Source organism: Marmota flaviventris, chromosome 12 (assembly GCF_047511675.1).
Source record: "Marmota flaviventris isolate mMarFla1 chromosome 12, mMarFla1.hap1, whole genome shotgun sequence".
Taxonomy (NCBI): domain Eukaryota; kingdom Metazoa; phylum Chordata; class Mammalia; order Rodentia; family Sciuridae; genus Marmota; species Marmota flaviventris.
In genome coordinates, this window is record NC_092509.1 from 42834790 (window position 1) to 42851969 (window position 17180).

Consider the following 17180-nt stretch of genomic DNA (forward strand, 5'->3'; position numbering starts at 1 on the left):
TTAGTTTTCCAATTTGTTCTTCATGCTTGGGAAATTTTCTGATATTATCTCATTGAAGAGATTGTACATTGCTTTGGTATAAAACTCTGGGCCTTCCTCTATCCCAATAACTCTTAAATTTGGTCTTTTGATGCTGTCCCATAATTCTTGGATGTTCTGTTCATGGTTTCTAACTTTCTTCATTGTGTGGTCAAATTTATTTTTCAGATTGTAAACTTTGTCTTCATTATCTGATGTTCTTTCTTCTAGGTGATCTAGTCTGTTGGTTATGCTTTCTATTGAGTTTTTTATTTGATTTATTGTATACTTCATTTCAAGGAATTCTGGGTTTTTTTTTTCAAGGTCTCTCTCTTTTGAAGTAATCTCTTTTTTAAAATATTTATTTTTTAATTTTAGGTGGACACAATATCTTTATTTTATTTTTATGAATTGAACCCAGTGCCTCACGCATGCTAGGCAAGCGTGTTACCACTTGACCCACATCCCCAGACCCTTGAAGTAATCTTTTGATACCTGTATTTGCTCTTATCTCATTGCTGAAGTGATCAATTTTTGCTTGTATTTGCTCATTTATGTCATTCTTTAATTCAAAGATCATTTTAATTATTAACTTTCTGAATTCCTTCTCCAACATTTCATCAACTTCGCTGTCCATAGATTCTGTTATTATAGTGTCCTAGATTGTTTAGGGGCATTTTCCTCCCTTGTTTTTTCATGTTGTCTAGGTGTCTTATTTTCTTTCAGTGTGCATCTGAGATGTTATAGTTTCTTCCCTATATTCTTGTAGTACCTGTACAGATTGTCTGTACCTCAGCTTGATGTTGGGCTTCTAGACTGTGCTGGTGTTCCTCAATGGATGCTACTGCATCCTGGATCTGGGATCTGCATAATTTGGAGTGGGTAGATCTGGGCCACTGGGGTTGACCTCCCTTGGTAGTCTGCTGGTCAGAAGGGACAGTCCTGTACCAGAGGCTAGGCTCGGCAAGTGTCTGCCCCACTGGGGGGAGAGGAGAACCATGCCTATGAGATCTGGATCCCACATGGCCTGATGTGGGCAGTCTGGGTTGGATCTCGGCTCCCATGGTAGTCTTCTGCTCAGAGGGGGCAGTTCTGCACCAGAGGCTACGCTCTGGTGAGTGTCTGCCCCACCGAGAAAGGGGTCGAGCCAGCTGGCTGTGTGCCTGGTCCCCACAGAAGCTGGTGTGAGTGTATCCGGGCCGCTGGGTTTCACCTTCCATGGTAGTCTGCTGGTCAGAAGGGGAGATCTTGTGCCAAAGGCTAGGCTCTGGTGGTCTCTGCCCCACAGGGGGAGGGGTGGACCAGGCATGCTGTGTGCCTGGGCCCTGCAGAGGCCAGTGTGGGTGGATCTCATGTCACATGTTTTAATTCTTCTTTTGAGTATATATATTCAGAAGCAAAATTGCTGGTTAATATGGTGATTCTATTTTACTATTTTGAAGAATCACCATATCAGCTTTACCATTTTACATTCCTACCATCAGCACACAAATCTTATTTCTCCACATCCTTCCCCCCAAATTTGTTTTCTCTTCTACTTTCTTCTTTCTTTCCTATTATCCATTCCTCTTTTTCTTCTTCTTTCCTTCCTATCAATAGCCATTTTAATGATTAGTGCAACCTTTTATTTGCGTTTCCCTTATGATTAGTGAGGCTGACTATCTTTTCATATACTTGTTGACTATTTGTATATTTTCTTAGAAGAAATGTGTATCATGAGTATTTTGTTCAGTTTTTAATTGAGTTTTAGGAGATCTCTATTAATATATTTCTGAATATTAATCCCTTATCAGATACATAATATGAAAATGTTTCCTCCAATTCTGTGAGTTGCCTTTTTACTCTGTTGATGTTACCTTTGACGTTATCCTTTGATGAGAAAAAGTTTGCAATTTTGGTAAACTTTGTATATACTTTTCTTTTTTGATTGTCTTTTGTATCAATCCAAGATAACATTTCCAAATCTAACATTACAAAGGCTCTATATTAAGTTTTATTATAAGATTTTTATAGTTTAGCTCTTACTTGTAGGTCTTTGATTTATTTTGAGTTCATTTTTGTGTATGGTGTAAGGTAATGGTCCAATCTTATTCTTCTGTATGTGGATACCTAGTTTCCCCAGAACCATATCTTGTAAAGACCTTCTTTTCCTCATTCAGTGGTGTTGGCACACTTGTCAAAATTACTTGAGCATATATGTGAGAATTTATTTCTAAAATCTATATGATATTCTATTCATCTATGTGTCTTTATGCAACTTTATAGCAACTTTTGAAATTATAAAGTATGACGCATCATACTTCTTTTTCAAGATTATTTTGACCACTGCAGTCTTTTAAGAGTCCATATAAATTTTAGAATGGACTTCTCTATTTCTGAAAAAAGGCTTTGAAATTTTTAGAGATCATACTGAATCTTTAAGTCACTTTGTATAATAAGGTAATTTTTAACAATATTGCTTAATATTGTTTATATTTTCAATCCATGGAAATTCTAATGTTGACTAAGATACTAGAAAAAATAGGCCTCTATGCATTTACTAGCATATTTATTAACTATAATCATTTTGGAAAGTATTTGACAGCATCTTATTAATGAAATAATCCTACCTATAAGCTCATTTTATGGAAAAATACCATAATATAAATGTATATATACAATGATATTTGTTAACCATTGATTGTAGTAGAAAAGCTCTAAGTATAAATATTCAGGAACTGTTGAATACGGTATGACATATTCACAGTTTAGAATATCATGCAGCACATTAAAGATGGGAAAAATGAAAGAAGTCTGGCAATTTACCTGGGTTGGAGGCAAAGAGGCTCCATATATATGAGCCTATTATTACACAGAACCACAAAGCCTTCTATACATACTTTTTTATAGGAAAAATATTAGAAAACATGATTGACTTACAATATTGGTTGGCTGGTGAAAGGAGCACACAGGTTTGAGGATACCAGTAAATGAAGACAATGGGAATATAATATATACTTTCATTTCATATATCTAAATTGTAGTGATTCTTTTACCTTTATGGCTAGACTTTATATAAGCAGAGGTCACAAAAGGCAGAAGACCTGGAAGTTCAACAGATTTTTTGCTTAAATTTATAGCTTTAGGTTTTCCTAAAAAATAAGAACAGCTTTATTAAATTATACTAGAAATTGACTAATTACAAGTTTCTAAAAGTTAAGATGAATCTTTATTTATTTCTAAATCAGTTCCCTTGTATTTTTTCCAGTAATTTAGATAAAACAGCTCAACTAACAGTAACATTTTCCTTGTCCAGTAGTTGATATTTATAAAACTGTTTTGTAGAATTGATAAAGAAGTTTACAGTTCAACAATAAAAAATTCAGTGCAAGAATAGAGGAAGAAGGATGCAAGATGAGCTAGAGGGAGGCAGCATTCTGTGTTGCTCTATGACCTGTGACTCAAGAAGTGAGAATACTGCTTCTCTATGAGCGATATTCCTGCTTCTGCACAGGAATCACAGCCACTGTGCAAGGCTCTATGCCTCAGCATCAGAGTAAGTCTCCCAACTACTCGCCCATGCAGGACTACCAGGTGCCCCAGTGGGACCATCGGCATCAGAACCTGTACAAAACTTTCCACCACCTACCCAAGCAGAAATTCTGGATGCAGATCCCATGCAGGACATCTGGCAGCTACCCACGTGCAGGATCTCCAGCTGCTACTCCTGTGTGGACCCCCATCAACCATCATGGGGCTCTCCCTGCCCCCTCACCTCCATTTTGGGACTCTGCAACAGTGAAGATAGTCCCCTACACATCATAGCACCATAGCCCGCCTGCACTGGGGAACTTCACACAGGCTCATGTTGCATGCCACAGACCCAGTCGCTGAACTCATCGTCCAATGCCATTGCCTGGCTTCCCCAACCTGACCCAACACCCCATCACTAAAAGCAAACGTCTCCATCTTGGGTCACCTTCATCACAATCTTTAGTGGAAGCAACTCCCAGTTTGGAACTCCGGCTGGCCAGGTACCCAGTTTCTAACTTCCAGCTCTCCCCAGCAGCCTCTACCCCTGCACAGTGACAGCTCAAAAAAAAAAAAATAGCTCTCAGTGGGGGCAGGTGTGCAGTGCACCCACAACGCCACACATAAGACCCCTAGAGAGAAAGGTCCCTTATTAGGAAGCAGTAAGGGAAAGGGTGAGTGTGATACAGTTTAGAGACTAACACAGAGACCAGGAACTGGGAGGTCTTCAGGCAAGATAAAGAGATAAGACCATGCACTCACACCACAGGAGCAGGCTCAAAAAGAGTTCCCTGAGATGCAGTCTCCCCTCGGGGACTGGTGGGTCCCATACCCCACTTCCAGGTGCCCTCCACCTAGGACCAACCCTCCCTCCCTGGTCACCTTCACCATCCCGAGGGTGGAGATACTAGGTAACAACAGATGACCCCACCTACTGGAAGAGAAGGGAAGCAGAAAGATACTAATCTCCAACCAAAACAATCCTTGTTTCTTCCTTCAAGATATTTTACTTTTTTAATATTTTGTTTATATATATATTTTTTCCTTCTTCTCCCTCTATTCTCCTGCCCTCGAATCTCCAATATATGTGAAACCAAGTACTTTGCATGAATTAAGATATTGAGGACTGAGACAGCTGAACAGTATATTACAGTTGTGTTGTATATACTTTTCTTTTTTTCTTCTTTTTCTCCAATTTTTACTACTTTTACATTTTTTATTTTTCTTAATATATATGTATGTTTGTTTTATGTATTCTACTGTCTTCCCACTTATTTGTCTACCCAAAATTACTTTCTATTTGCCTACTAACCTTCTTCTTTAAATTTGTCTTTCACATTTCCTAAGATATAATAACACTATATTCTCACCTCCTACATCCTCAGCATATCTTCCTATACCTCACTCACAGTTCTTTGTCCACCATCAGAAACTGTAAACACTTTTACAAAGCTACTGATTATATTGTAGATAATAATTGAATACACCATTTCTATAGATTGTGACCAAACTGTAAACATCAATTAACAACTATTTGCTTTTAGGTGGTATATTGTTCATATTGGGATCTGCTAACATTGTTCTACCCCTCAAAGGAGAGATATTGGAACCCTACAGGGGCACTATAGGGTAAAAAGGGCAACACCTTGGATCCACAGTGCTAACAGAGAAGACACACAAGCAACATGAAAAGACAAGTGAAGAAAGTGCCTCAAACAAACCAAGATTCCACAGTATTAGAATCCATGGCCAGCACAGCAGAAGAAATTACAGAGAAGGAGTTCATAATGTACATAATTAAAATGTTCTGTGAATTAAAGGATGACCAACTAAAGGTGGCAAAAGATCATTTCAACAGAGGGCTATATAAACAAATACAGAAAACAAAAGATTTCTTCAATAGGAAGATAGAGGTTCTAAAGAAAAACCAAACAGAAATCCTTGAAATTAAAGAAATAATAAAACAAATTAAAGGTTTAATTAAAAACATCACCAACAGATTAGATCACTTGGAAGACAGGACCTCAGAAAATGAAGACAAAATATATAATTTTGAAAAGAATGTAGACCACACAGTGAAAATGGTAAGAAACCATGAGCAAAACATTAAAAAAATATGGGATAGCATAAAAAGACCAAATTTTGAGTTATTAGGATAGAGGAAGGCATGGAGTTCCAAACCAAAGGTATAAACAATCTATTCAATGAAATAATATCAGAAAAATTCCAAACACGAAGGACAAGTTGGAAAACAAAAATCAAGAGGCTTACAGGATGCCAAATGTACAAAATTACAACAGATCCACACCAATGCACATTATAATGAAAATACCTAACATATAGAATAAGGAAAAAATATTAAAAGCCACAAGAGAAAGGAATCAGATTACATATGGGGGGAAACCAATTAGGTTATGTGCAGATTTTTCAATCCAGACCCTGTAAGCTAGATGATCCTGGAACAACATATATCAAGCTTTGAAAGAAAAAGAATGCCAACCAAGAATCTTGCATCCATCAAAATTAAGCTTTAGATTTGATGATGAAACAAAAATCTTCCATGATAAACAAAAGGTAAAAGAATTTACAGACAGAAAACCTGCACTACAGAACAATCTTGACAAAATATTCTATCAAGAGTAAATTAAAAAAAAACAGTAAAAATCAGCAGAGGGAGGCATTACACTAAAGGAAAAACTAATCAAAGGAGAAAGCAAGTCAAGTTAAATAACAAAAATAACCGGGAATACCAATTATGTCTCAATAAAAACCCTGAATGTTAATGGCCTAAATTCACCAATCAAAACACACAGGCTAGCTGATTTGATAAAAAATAAATAAAAAAGATGCAACAATATGCTGCTTCCAAGAGACTCATCTTATAGGAAAAGACAGCTACAGTCTGAAGGTGAAAGGTTTGGAAAAATACCACTCACATGGATTGTGGAAGCAAGCAGGGGTTTCCATCCTCATATCAAATAAAGTAGACTTTAAGGTAAAGTTAATCAAAAGGATAAAGAAAGACATTTCACACTGCTCAAGGGAACCATACACCAAAATGACATAACAATTATAAATATATATGCCTCAAACAATTTACCATCTACATTCATCAAGCAAACTCTTCTCAAGTTCAAGAGTAAAGTTGACCACAATCCAATAATTCTGGGTGACTTTAACACACCTCTTTCATCACTGGATAGATCCTCCAAACAAAAGCTAAACAAAGAAACTATATAACTCAGTAATACAATCAATAACTTAGACTTCACTGATTATATATATTTCTTCCTTCAACGAGTGAATACACTTTCTTCTCACCAGCACATGGATCTTTCTCTAAAATAGACCATATATTATGCCACAAAGCAACTCTTAACAAATACAAAAAAGTAGAGATACAACCCTGTGTTCTATCATTTCATAATGGAATAAAATTAGAAACCAATGATTAAAATTAAAAATAAAAGCTACTCCAATACCTGGAGACTAAATACAATGCTACTGAATGAAAAATGAGTTGCAAAAGACATCAAGGAGGGACTAAAAAATTCTTAGAGATGAAAGAGAACACTGATAAAATATCAAAATTTCTGGACACTATGAAGGCAATACTAAGAGGAAACTTCGTTGCATGCAGTTCATTCCTTAAAAGAAGAAAAAGTCAAATAAATGACCTAACATTATATCTCAAAGCTCTAGAAAAAGAAGAACAAATCAATACCAAAAGCAGTAGAAGACAGAAAATAATTAATATCAGAGCTGAAATCAATGAAATTGAAGCAAAAAAAAACAACTAAAAAAATTGACAAAACACAAAATTGGTTCTTTGGAAAATAAAATAAAATTGACAATTTTTAGCCATGATAACAGAGGGAGAAGAAAACTCAAATTGCTAACACGTATAATAAAAAAGGAAATATCATAACAGACACCATAGAAAACAGAATATAATTAGAAATTATTTTGAAAACTTGTATTCCAATAAAATATAAAATATCAAAGCCATTGACAAATTTCTAGAGTCATATGATTTGCCCAAATTGAATCAGGATGATATATACAATTTAAACAGATGATTTTCAAGCAATGAAATAGAAGACACCATCAGAAGCCCAAGACCAGATGGATACACAGCTGAGTTCTGCAAGACCTTTAAAGAAGAACTAATACCTATACTCTTCAAATTTATTTCAGGAAATAGAAAAAGAGGGAGCACTTCCAAACTCATTCTATGAAGCCAATATCACCCTGATCCCAAAACCAGTCAAAGATACATCAAAGAAAGAAAACTTCAGAACAATATCTCTAATGAACATAGATGCAAAAATTCTCAATAAAATTCTGGCAAATTTAATACATAAACATATCAAAAAGATAGTGCACTATGATCAAGTGGGGTTCATTCCAGAGATGCAAGGTTGGTTCAACATATGGAAATCAATAAATATAATTTATCACATCAATAAACGTAAAGATAAGAATCATATGATCATCTCAATAGATGCAGAAAAAGCATTTGACAAAATACAGCACCCCTTTGTGTTCAAAACACTAGAAAAACTAGGGATAACAGGAACTTATCAACATCATAAAGGCTATTTATGCTAAGCCCCAGGCTAACATCATTGTAAATGGAGAAAATTGAAAGCATTCCCTCTAAAATCTGGAATGAGACTGGGATGCACTCTTTCACCACTTCTGTTAACATAGTTCTTGAAACACTGGCCAGAGCAATTAGACGGATGAAAGAAATTAAAGGAATATGGATAGTAAAAGAAGAACTTAAATTAGCAGTATTTTCTGACAATATGATTCTATACCTAGAAGTCCCAAAAAATTTCACCAGAAAATTTCTAGAATTAGTAAATGAATTCAGCAAAGTAGTAAGATACAAAATCAACACCCATAAATCAAAGGCATTTCTATATATCAGTGAAAAATCCTCTGAAAAGAAAATGAAGAAAGCTACCCAATTTACAATATCCTCAAAAAAATAATTAGATACTTGGGAATCAAAATAACTAAAGAGGTGAAATCTCTACAACAAAAAGTATAGACGTTAAAGAAAGAAATCAAAGAAGACCTTAGAAGATGGAAAGATCTACCTTGTTCTTGGATAGGCAGAATTAATATTGTCAAAATGACCATACTTTCAAAAGGACTATAAAGATTTAATGCAATTCCAATCAAAATCCCATTGACATTCCTCATAGAAATAGAAGAAGCAGTCATGAAATTCATGTTGAAAAATAAGAGACCAGAATAGCTAAATCAATCCTTAGCAAGAAGAGTGAAGCAGGTGGCATCACTATACCAGACCTTAAACTATACTACAGAGCAATAGTATCAAAACAGCATGGTATTGGCACCAAAACAGACTGGTGAACCAATGGTACAGAATATAGGACACAGAGACTAATCATATAAATACAGTTATCTTATATTAGACAGAGTCGCCAAAAACATATATTGGAGAAAATATATCCTCTTCAACAATGATTCTGGGAAAACTGGAAACCCATATGCAATAAAATGAAATTAAACCCCTATCTCTCACCCTGCACAAAACTCAACTCAAAGTTGATCAAAACCTAGGTATTAAACTAGAGACCCTGCGCCTATTAGAAGAAAACGTAGGCCCAAATCTCCATCATGTAGGAGTAGACCCCAAATTCCTTAATAAGATTCCTATAGTGCAAGAATTTAAAGCAATAACCAATAAATGAGACGGATTCAAACTTAAAAGCTTCTTCTCAGCAAAGAAAACAATCAGTGAGTTGAATAGAGAGTATACATCTTGTGAGCAAATTTTTACCACTCACACATTTGAAAGAGCACTAATATCAAGGGTATGTAAAGAACTCAAAAAGCTAAACACCAAAAAAAAAAAAAAGCCCAATCAATAAATGGGCCAAGGAACTGAACAGACACTTCTCAGAACATGATATACAATCAATCAAAAAATATATGAAAAATGTTTAAATCTCTAGCAATTAGAGAAATGCAAACCAAACCACTCTGAGATTTCATCTCACTCCAGTCAGCTTTAAGAACACAAACAACAATAATTGTTGACGAGAATGTGGGGGAAAAAGGCATACTCATACATTGCTGGTGGAACTGCAAATTGGTGCAGCCAATATGGAAAGCAGTAGTGAGATTCTTTGGAAAGCTTGGAATGAAACCACCATTTGACATACTCCTTAGTCTATACTAGAGGGACACAGCCACATAATTGTTTATATTAGTATAATTCATAATGGCTAAACTGTGGAACCAACCTAGATGCCCTTCAGTAGATAAATGGATAAAAAATGTGATTATATATATATTCTTTGCAGGTAAATGGATGGAGTTGGAGAATATAATGCTAACTGAAGTAAGACAATCACAAAAAAACAAACAAACAAACAAATGCTGAATGTTTTCTATGATTAAGGAGCTGGTTCATAGTGGGGTTGGGAGGGGGAGAATTGGAGGATTAGACAAATTCTAGACAGGAAAAAAGGGTAGGAGGTGAAGGAAGGGGATATGGGGGTAAAAAAGATGGTGGAATGAGATGGATATCATTATCCTAAGTACATGTATAAACACAGGAATGGTGTGAATATACTTTGTATACAACCAGAGATTTGAAAAATTGTGTTCTATATGTGTAATATGAATTGTAATAATTCTTCTCTCCTATATAACAAATTACAATAAAAAATAAATTTAAAAAAGAATGGAGGAAGAGATTCTAAGAAATGTAAAGATACATATTTTGAACACTGTTAATGACAAAATACAGTAATTAATATAATTTCAATATCTTTATTTGAATAATGTGGTTCATTTAGATAGTACTTTCTCAAAGTAAGTGGGAAGAACTTAACTTTAATGTGTTGAATTACCACAATGTATTTTTTCCACAAAAATAAACATGAAATTTTTTCATTCATTAAGTCAAATCTTTGTTTGAAAAATGTATAGCTTCCATTATTTTTTAGATCCAAAGCCTTCATTTTTTTGATAGAAAATAAAAAGTTTATGCTATCATCATTTCCCTTCATCCTACAAAAGACCATTATTATTTCTCTCTAATAATGGAGTAAAAATGTAAATAATGATTATTGGATCACAGACTATTTTTTAGTTTTCTTTCCTCTTTGCCATTTCTTTAGGCAATATTATTGCTTATATTAATACTTCTAGAAAAGAGTTTGGCTTAGAAGTGGAAAATTGAGTTATAAGTAAAACTGGGAGCAACATCAAAGGAAAGCATAACTGTAGATTATATGAAGCAACAAGTGAGCCCCAAATCAATTATATTTGTCCAAAATACATTGAAAGATCATTGATCCCAGCTTGAGAAGTTGTGAAATGCTTGGAATCTAACCTACAAAAATTTCTTTTTCAGTCTTAACCTATCTTTTCTATACATTTTTCTATCTACTGAAACTGAGGATTTTGTTGTTTGTTTTAAAATGTCCTTTGCCATCACACATAATTTCTGACCATTTTTTTTTCTGAGACAGAAAGTGGACTTTTTCTTTTTCTCTTTCTTCCTTTCTTTTTTTTGGGGGGGCGGTGCTGGGGATTGAACACAGGGCTTTTTTTTTTTTTTAAATATTTTATTTACATTTTAGTTTTCGGCAGACACAACATCTTTGTATGTGGTGCTGAGGATCGAACCCCGGCCGCACCCATGCTAGGGGAGCGCGCTACCGCTTTAGCCACATCCCCAGCCCGAACACAGGGCTTTTTGGATGCGACACAAGCACTCTACCAACTGAGCTACACCCCCAGCCCAGATTTTGTTCCTTTTGATGTGTTCATTTCTCCTTTCCCAGAAGCAGGCACAAATATCTTCTATGGTTAAGAACTTTCTTCCTTCTTTTAAATTGCGAGTAGTTAAAACAAATGGAATAAAAATAATATCTCAGTCAACCTTCTCCATCTCCTATTGATTTTTCTTTTACTTATAACCCTATGGATGGAGAATAGCACATGTATGTACGTATGTATTTTTAGGCATTGGAGCACATATGTATTGAAGAAAAGCCAACATTAAAAAAAAGTTTAAATTCAATATCTGTAAAAAATGTACCAGGGTGTGAATTGTATGATGCCTAAGGAGTGACTAAGAAATGGGATCTGCAAATTTTTTCTATGTATTAGTAGAATTAGACAGTTGAGGAGATGGCAACAAAGAGAGAACTCTATCTTCCTTCCTACCTATCCTCATGTTGAGTTTTTCTATAGTAACCCTTCTGGGACTGGAAAAAATAGGGATTGTAAATGTAAGGAATTTATCTTAGTCATCCACAGAAACCACAATAGTGAGCAAGAAAGAAAAGTTGAGAAAATAAGTGGAATTCTGATTTAGTTATTAAGGAAAAGGAAAAGAAATGAAAGGAATGTTAGTTATCTACGAACAATAATCTACTAACATCATCTACTATATGAACTTAATTTAGAGGAATTTATGTTTTGCTAAACTGTTATATGGTTACAACAAATACAATTTTATTATTTCTATACATTAAAGCTTTCCTTAAAGAAATACCACACTGACACAAAAATATTAAAAATTACCTGAAGGTGGTTGATTCAGAGAAGGAAATGGAATGGGGTTAGTAATGCCTGAACCAGCCGTGGATTTTTTTAAAGATTCAGTTACATAGGAGAAAACATCTGAAGGGTCTTCTTCTAAAAATTTAGAAAATATGTTATGTATAACATTTATCACATTTGTAATTGTTTTAAATACATAGTATGTTAGTTGTTAATAAAAATAAACTTAAAATAACTAAAAAATAATTTTTTGAATTATTAATTAAATTAAAATAATAAAAACATACTTTTAGAAGAACTTTTTTGAGATCAGAGGTAAGTAAAAGAAGCCAGTAACAAAGACCACATATTCTAAGATTCCATTTATGTGATGTCTAACATAGGCAAACTTTATAGAAACAAAGAGTAGATTAGTGGTTGCCTACAGCTCAGAGTATAAAGAAATTGGAGAATTATAGCTAAGGAGTTCAGAAGTTTCTTCCTCAGGTAATAAACATGTTCTAAAACTGTTATGGTAGTGGATGCATAATTCTGTGAATATCCTAAAAGCCATAGAATTTAAAATTTTTAATGGGTGAAATGTGAGGTGCATGAATTGTTATGTTTTAGATATGCAGTATCCACCAAAAGGAAACATACATACACACACACACAGACACACAAACATACACACGTAAATGTTGGTGGCAAGAATCTGGAGAAATAGAAAACATCATAGCTGGCTGTGGAAATGTAAAATGGTAGAGCCTCTTTGAACACTCTGTCATTTTAAAAAATAGTTAACATAAGTTTGCCATATAATTCAGCAATGAAAACATGTTGCCACAAAAACCTGCATGTGAATATTCAAAACAGCATCAGTAAAGTCAAAAAGTGAAATCAATTCAAATGTCTATCAACTTGTTGATGGATAAAAATATGTACAAAATACTTGTCATCAATAAAAAGGAATAAAATACAACACTGCAAAATTTGCTGGTAAATTGATGGAGCTGGAGAATATCATGCTAAGCAAAATAAGCCAGTCCCCCAAAACCAAAGGCCAACTGTTTTCTCTGATATGTGGATGCTAATTCATAATCAGGACTGCCGCTAAGGAAAAATAGAGGTACTTTGGATTAGGCAGAGGAGAGTGAAGGGAGGGAAGGAGTTATGAGGGTAGGAAAGATAGTAGAGTGAATCTGACATTATTACTCTATGTGTATATGTTACTACATGACCAGTGTAATCCTACAGTATGTACAACCAGAAGAATGGGAAGTTATACTTCATTTATGTATATTCTACTGTCATGTGTAACTAATGCTTGTTTCTATCTTTAGCCTATAGTCTCCCCTTTCCCAGTTAATTAGGACAGCTTTTTTTTTTAACCCCTTTTAAGTATTGTATGTCATATATTTGTAATACAATCAGTTACATTTGTCCAAGTCTGTATTTTATTTTGGTGTCCTTCAATATCCTGATTCATTTGTTTTTGGTTGCATGTTTTCTTTATTGAGAAAATTATGCTATCACATGATGAAAAAGATGAAGATCACTGTCTGTTTATTCGCCTTTGATCTGCCCTGCTTTTCTTGTGAAGGTGCATACTTAAGAGCCTATCCTTGACTCACTGTTAAATGAATTTTTTCTTCTCTCATTTTATACTGTTTTCTGATAATGGAACTGGGACTCTACAAACCATATGTTTTACAGGCCAAGTAGCTTCCAGTTAGGCTGAGTGAAGTCATTGACAAGTTAGCTAAAAATGCACAAGTTCTCTCAGTGAAGACCAGCACTAATTGATGATCATTATATCCAAAGTACATGTATGAACACACATATTGGTGTGAGTATACTTTGTATACAAACCGAGATATGAAAATTGTGCTCTGTATGTGTAATAAAAATTGTAATGCATTTCGCTGTCATATATAAGTAAAAAATACAGTTGAGCTTGGTACAGTGGCCTATAATTTCAGTGACTTGAGAGTGTGAGGCAGGAGGATCACATGTTGGAGGCCAGTTTCATCAATTTAGCAAGACACTCTCAAAATTAAAAAAAATATTTTAATAATATATAAATAATACATATTATTATAAAATATATGTATATATTTTTCAAATAAATAATATATGAAAGCCTCAACCATATTGTCCAACACCCCACTTTCATCAAATAGACAGATCATCCAGACAAAAATATCAATAAAGAGCCAGGCACAGTGACATGCACCTGTAAGCCCAGCATCTCAGGAGGCTGAGGTAGGAGGATCACAAGATAGAGACCAGACTCAGCAACTTAGCAAGGCCCTCTGCAACTTAGTGACCCTGTTTCAAAATAAAATATCAAAAAAGAGCTATAGAATAGGGCTCAGTTGTGAAGCACTTTTGGGTTCATTCTCTAGTACCAAAGGAAAAAAAAAGGAAAATCAACAAAGAAATATCAGAGTTAAACTAAACTATAAATAAAATGGACTATTACACAACACTTTATTGAACAGCTACAGAGTATACATTCTTTTCATCAGTACATGGAACATTCTCTAGAATAGACCACATATTAGAGCATGACAAAAGTCTCAACAAATTTTTTTAAAATTGAACTCATATCTTTTCTGACTAAAAAGGAATAAACTAGAAATAAATAACAAAATTAACTTCAGAAACTCTACAAACATATGAATACTAAACAAAATACAAAAGGGAAACTAAAATTTCATAAAACAAATGAAAACAAAAACACAACAAACTAAAATTATGATAAATAGCAAACATAGTACTAAAGGTTAAATTTAAAGCAATAATAGCCTAGATAAAAATAGATTTCAAATACAACCTACTGATACATATCAAGGATCTAGAAAAGCAAGAGCAAATTAACTTAAAATTAGTAGAAAGAAATAAATACTAAAAGATCAGAGCAGAAACAGATGAAATAAAGGCAAAAAGATAATACAAAAGACCAATACCAATACCAATACAGTGGTCCCTTCACCTTCTGAATACAGCCCTCATTGCTCTAAGGCTTTAAAAACCCCATGTCCCTCCTGATGGGGAGAGTAACAACCTCTTGGACAGGAGTCCCCTGTGTTTCTCCTTTGCTAGCAATGCAACAAACCTTTTTTTTTTTCTTTTGCTCAAAAACTGTGTCTTCATTAAATTGGCATTAATTGGCACTGGGGACAGGGACTGAACTTTGGTCACAAAACCAGGGGTGATTAACCACTGAGCTTCATTCCTGACAGGGTTGCTATAGGCAGTTGATAAATCATTGCATTGAACTATATGAAACCTTGGATGTTGAAAAGCTGCTTTGGGGAAGCTTGCAGCACAAGAGCACCTGGGGAGTGCCAATGTGCAAGATGATTCCTGTTGATAGGGGAAATTCTGTGGTGTTATGGAACTCACTAGTTCAAAAAGCCAGAGCTCCCCAGATCCTAGCTCCCCAGAGTTACAGGAAGTGGCTACCGCTAAATCCTAAACAAGCTGTTTTTACCATCTTCATCCTGTTTTCCTAAAGAATTTCTTCACCCTGAATCCCTTTGGTGTACCTACCCATATAAATTACTGTACAGACTCCATTTTGTTTTCAGATCCAGTCTCCACCAGGGCTTGTCCCCACCATGCCCTGGCTTTTCACTAACAAATGAATCTTTGTCTTATTTATATAATTTCTAATTAATTTTCTAAGTTCGACTCATAACCTGCATTGGTTAACCATCCATCTGCTGTGCTGCCTGTGGTGGACTATATAGGTTTTGCTAAGTTGCCTAGAACCTCTCTAAGTTGCTGAATCTGGCTTTGAACTTGTGGTCCTTCTGTGTTGGCCTCCCCAGCTGCTGGGATTATAGACATGGCCCAACATATCTGGCAAGAATTTGTTTTTTGAAAAGATCAATAAAATCAACAAACCTTTAGCTAGACTAAGGGAAAAAAAGACTCAAATAAATAAAATTAGAGATGATAAATGAGATATTGCAACCAATAACACAGAAACACAAAAGATCATTAAAAATTATTACAAGTAACTCTATAACAAACAATTGGAAAACTTAGAAATGGATAAATTTCTAGACACATAAAAGATACTGAAATTGAACAATGAAGACATAGAACACTGAACAGACCAATAACAAATAGTAAGATTGAAACTGTACTAAAATGTTTCCCCAAAAAAGAAAAATCTGGGAACAGATGACTTTACTGCTAAATACTATCAAAATTTTAAGGAAGAACTAATACTAATTCTCCTCAAACTATTAAAAACATGAAAGGGAAGGAATTCTTAGAAACTCACTCTTAAGAGTCAGCATTACTATGATACCAAAACAAGACAAGGACATAATAACAACAAAAGAAAACTATAAAGTAATATCTTTAATGAACATAGGTGCAAAAAAGATGCATAGAATATTAACAAATCGAATCCAACAGCATATCAAAAAGATAATTTATTATAATCAGAGTAGATTCATTCCAGGAGTTCGAGGGTGATTCAACAGCTGCAAATCTATGAATATAACACATTACACCACAAAATGAAGGACAAAGTTGTATGCTTATCTAAATAGATAAACAAAGCTTTCAGTAAAATTCAATATTCTATGATATTGACAAAATAATGAAACTTCTGGAAAAATTAGGTACAGAAGGAGCATACTTTAATGTAATACAAGTTGTGCACAAAAAAGCTGCAGCTAACATTATACCAAATGGGGGAAAAGATGAAAATGTTTTCTTTAAAGTCTGAAACAAGGATGCTCACTTTCACCACTCTTATTCAATATAGTATAGAAATCTTAGCCAGTACAATTAGGCAATAAAAATAAATAAATAGTATGCAAATAGAAAGGATGGAATTCAAATTATACCTGTTTGCAGATGATATGATTCTCTATGTGGGAAAATGTAAAGACTCCACTAAAAGACTATTAGAATTGATAAGAGAACTCAGCAAATTTGTAGAATACAAAATCAACATAAAAAAATCAGTAGCATTTTAAAATAACAATAACAAGAACTGCTGAGAAAAAATTATAACAGAAAAAATCTTATTCTCAAGACCTACAAAAAATTAAAATATAGAGAAATGAATCTAAACAAGGAAGTGA